Genomic DNA, 4,907 nt, shown 5'->3' on the forward strand with positions numbered 1-4,907 from the left:
CTATAGTAGTCAATAGGGTCCAATTACTGTTTGGTTATAATCATTCTTTCAAGTAAATGATGACATAATTTTCATTTTTGGCTGAAGTATACCTTTAAATCAGATGCTGTTTATCTCTAATCTCAGCAGCTCTACAGCTGTGAATGACCAAAGTCCATTTAGGGAAGTATTGGTGCTTGGTGGCCATGTTTCTAACGCCTCCGGGCAGCTATTTTAGTCTCAGCGAGACCACAGTCCTATTAAGTCCTGGAATATTCCCATACATTATAGCCTATGCAGTAATAGTATTAAAGAATTTACCTTTTAAAACATACTGTCTTCATGCATTAATACATATATTAATAGAATTATGCGTGTTATAATTCAAATATCAAATATCCCCTCCCAACTCTTGCACAGTATCTACATTTCATTTAATCTGGTGCCATCTAAAGGACTTTTTATGCATAACAGGCACATTCAAAGTAACTCATGAGTACACAAAAATATTGTGTGTGCACGTCCCTTCTACGTGTCCGTAGTTTATTGTAAAGAGCACATTTGTGACCCTGGACAACAAAACCAGTCCTATGGGTCAATTTTTCGAAATTGACATTTTTACATCATCTGAAAGCTGGATAAATAAGGTTTCTTTTGATGTATGTGTTTTTAAGGATAGGAAAATATGTGGCGGAAAAACAGACGTTTATAACTCTGGAATCTGAGGCTGCTAAAAAATCTAAACATTGAGAAAAAAGCCTTTAAAGTTGTCCATCAGGGGTGCTGTAGCAGGCCATCCACTCACACAAGTAACGTTTTTAAGTATTTAGGGTAGGAAATTTACAAAATATCTTCATGGAATACGATCTTAACTTAATATCCTAATGATTTTCGGCATAAAAGAGAAATTGATCATTTTCACCCATACAATATATTTTTGGCTTTTACTAAAAAAGTTACCAGGCTACTTAAGACTGGTTTTGTGATCCAGGGTCACATTTGTTATATTGAGTAATGGCAAAGGAGTCTTGCATAATAATATAAACATGAACATCACAACAAGTGATAATTAAGACCCATACACATCAAGACTCAGTGTATGAACCTCAACAATGGTAAGAATAAACTGAGACCCTCATGCTGCAATGTATGCTGGGAGTCATGAATGAGTTTTGAACTATGATGTTACCCATAATGCATTGCAGCATGTCACAGTATGAGAATGGTGTGACATCACTATGATCATCGCGTTACCTCACCTGTTAACTGTGTTGACTGACTGGCCATGTATGCCTGAAAAACATTCTGTTTTGCTGACCTATTTAATGATTAAAATGCAACGAGAAATGTTTATTTTTTTTAGATCGGAGATTGTCTGGAGCCTCTGTGGTGAGTAAAGTAACGGCTTGATCTGTGAGATATCATCATAAGTCATGTTGGATAAAAATAATCTGATACATTGTGATGTTGTACATTTCCTTTCCTTTAGGTCGCATCTAAGAATGACAATAATGGAACATATGACACCATCAACATCGTTCCTTCTACTCCTATCACACATGTTAGTAAACAGTTTCCTTCATCTGCAATAAACTCAAAGATTCATGAGATTTGTGAATATTTACAGTCACTGTGTTAATTGTTCTTTGGTTTATATCAACATCATTTTAATTTGTTTATACGATCTTAACAGTCCTCTAAACATGACTTTAAAATCAATCTTTGAAGACTTTGTTCTCTGGAGTAATAAAACACAGTGATTTCAAACTTCACAACTACATCTGTTGAATCTCACTATAGTCTGTCTAACAAACAGTGAGTGGAGAGTTTTTCAGCCTTTATATCTGTGTTGATGTTTAGGAGCAGAAAGATGATGTGGTTTATTCTGAGGTGACCGTTGTCAGTAAAAAACAACTGAAGAACAACATTGTGAGTAGAAACTACAAACATTTACATCCGCCCTCCATTCTAAACTCTCAAACTACATACATGATTTAATGCGCTGCAATATCTTCATGATATACAGTCTCATAAATATGTATTTGTATAATCTTGCTTTAATAAATCTGTGTGTTTAAACATGTGTGATGGTTTCTGTAATGTTCATTCAGGTTCAGTCTGCTGGTGATGTGACTTATGCCGTCATCAGAGGAGGAAAAACTGAACCTGAAGACGCCTGCAGAGAGCTTTAATCCTCCCTGAACAAAACCACTCGCAAATAAAACACAAACACACATAATTAAACAAAACTTAAATTTCCTTTGACAAACAAACTCAAGTGCAGATTTGATTTATTTGATGTATTTTTGGTTGGCTTTGGAATGTTTGTTTGTTGTCTGTTTGTTTATTATTTGATGTCATTGTCCACATGTTAATGAATCCTAACACGCCTGATGAATTTTCATATGTATTGTTAACAGTGTACGTGATCAAATTGGTGTAGTGTCATGGAAACAGATTTCTTAGTTTGACTTTTTATCTTAAATGAAGAACCCCATAAGAAATGTTAAGACATTATAATGTATTTATGTATGGGCCTAACATTTTAGACCTCTGTCCCAGCAGAACTTCATCCTCTGCTGCAAATGAATTATCATACATTGTGTAGTGTACTGTAAAGCATAACACAATTTCTTTCCAAAGTATGACCAATGTAGTAGTTTCCATTAATATGACTACACCAGCAACTGTTGCTAATAAAGCTGATACAAGGCAAAATCAGTTTAAAAAATAAAAAGTATATTATTTAAGGAACATACAGAGAAGGAACAAAAAAGAGGTTTAATACTGCCTTAAAAATGACCAATGTGATCAAATACAGACAGACACGTTAAAATAACAGACAAACATCTCAACACATCTACAGTTAATGTAACAAAGATAGACATAATAAGTGTATATTTGAAATATTAAAGTATAAAAATTGTCCATATATTTAAAATATTTATATATTTAATTAAATAATTAATTTAAAGGCTTTATAGTAAACAAATAACCTAAATAATTTAACTATATGATTAAAAAGTTTAATTTAAAGTCACAATTATAGTGAGCAATGTTTCCTTTAGTTGAGTATTGCCAATGTCATTAATTCAATAAATGTTTACGCCAATATTAACATTGAGAGGAAAACATTTTAATCACTAGATGGCGACAGCATCTTATTTTACACATCAATAAAACGATTGTTCATTAACAACAAATGATCAGAGAAAGAATACAAATGATTTCAAAAGCTTTAGTTCACAGGTCTATGAAAATTGACTCAACAGAATGAAATCATGTCACTAAAATAAAATAAAAATCAAGCAGAATAAATAAAACTATAATACACACATCAGTAAATGTTCATTATAAGATTTCTAAAAGAAAGTTAAAGTTTTAATTAATTATTAACACAGTTTATGATTCATTCATGTAGCAGTAGATGCTGAATTCACACTTCACAACCCACAACAGCACATAATCACAACATCATCATTTAACTGTTATATAACTGTTAATTTCCCAGATTTTAGAATAAAAGTTTAAAGTATCAGTGAAATTTACAGTATGAATTATAAGTCACGATTTATCCCAGATCACCGATGTGCTACGTGAAGTTAAATATTCAAAATGAAACTTCAGTTCTTTTCTTCACAATCAAGTTTTGGTGTGAAAACATTTTCATCAGGCTGCAGTCTCCATGTCACTGTTGTGATCTTCTCTATCCCATGATCCTTCAGTTTCAGCTTTATCTGAACAACACAAGCCTGTGGGGCATATTTGAGGCATATGAGGCATATTTACTCTTTAATAGTAAATAAATAAATAAATGATTACTATGTTGGATTTTATACAGTTAATGCTTCCCAGCGGCACCTTGACTGTATATCAGACTGATGTCAAACATTTGACGTCTACTTGACCTCAACACACTGATGTCCTTTTGACTATTAAAACAGTAACACAGAATGTATCCGCTGAAGACAATACGGTGTATAAAGCTAGATCTAAAAATTAAAGGTTACCCAGAGAGCAGAAAAAAACATTGAATTAATGTTAAAAGTTGTTCTGTCAATGTTAATGACATTTTTGATATTTAATAAAATAATTGTGATCAGTGTTTGCTTGAGTTGGGATCTTGAGTCTTTTTCTGTGATCAAGTCATTTCTCTTTCAATACTTGCAATAGTATTTGGGATAAGAACACTTTTGGACATCAACATTAAACTCACGCTCTAGTATCACACAGTATTTTCACATTATTAACACAACACACTCAAAATGAATGATGTAATTTCAAAGTGATTTTATCAAATATACATTGAGGCTCATGGATTGCCAAAAAATCTTAAAATGAAAAAGTAAAACTATTTGTAAATAAGTTTTGTTCAACATCAATTTGAAGACTTTTTAACTTCAAGGTGCTCACTTATGGTGTCAGATTTATATCACCAGTGGCCTTATTTATAAAATGTGTGTACGCAAAAATACACGTCAACATTTATATTTATAATAACGGTCTCTGATGTGGAAAAGTGCTACAGGCGTCACGTCAGGGTCTGAGCAGACGAACACACTTTTGCTTGTCAAAGTGCTGCTGGTTTTTGGAAGTATACGTCATTCTTGCCACTCGTAAAGGATTTGGAAGTTGACAGGTGCTATCTCATATATCAATAACATAAATTACACATTATTGAAAGGAGGAGATCTGAAACTGTTCAGCTGTGCGCAATATCACGATCATTTGAGATTTATAGATTTCACTCACTCTGTTTGCAGATGAATGAAGGGCTGTTGAGCATGTTGATCATCTATCAGAGCATCAGGACCTACAGCACCACACGCTCGCTTCTGACCAGTTATGTCACGTATACTAGACAGACAGTTAATGGAGGACATGCAGACGTTTGTTCCATCTGAACACTTCCATCAGTCTCTGAAAAG

General features: G+C 33.3%; 1 long non-coding RNA gene across 1 annotated transcript; it reads left to right on the forward strand.

Annotated features, from left to right (window-relative positions):
* Window positions 1-1,358: 1,358 nt before the first annotated feature.
* Window positions 1,359-2,457, forward strand: LOC130420831 (uncharacterized). Its single transcript, XR_008906704.1, has 3 exons — window positions 1,359-1,540; window positions 1,840-1,908; window positions 2,091-2,457. It is a non-coding gene; the product is annotated as an uncharacterized LOC130420831 (long non-coding RNA).
* Window positions 2,458-4,907: the final 2,450 nt, after the last annotated feature.

Source organism: Triplophysa dalaica, chromosome 5 (assembly GCF_015846415.1).
Source record: "Triplophysa dalaica isolate WHDGS20190420 chromosome 5, ASM1584641v1, whole genome shotgun sequence".
Taxonomy (NCBI): Eukaryota; Metazoa; Chordata; class Actinopteri; order Cypriniformes; family Nemacheilidae; genus Triplophysa; species Triplophysa dalaica.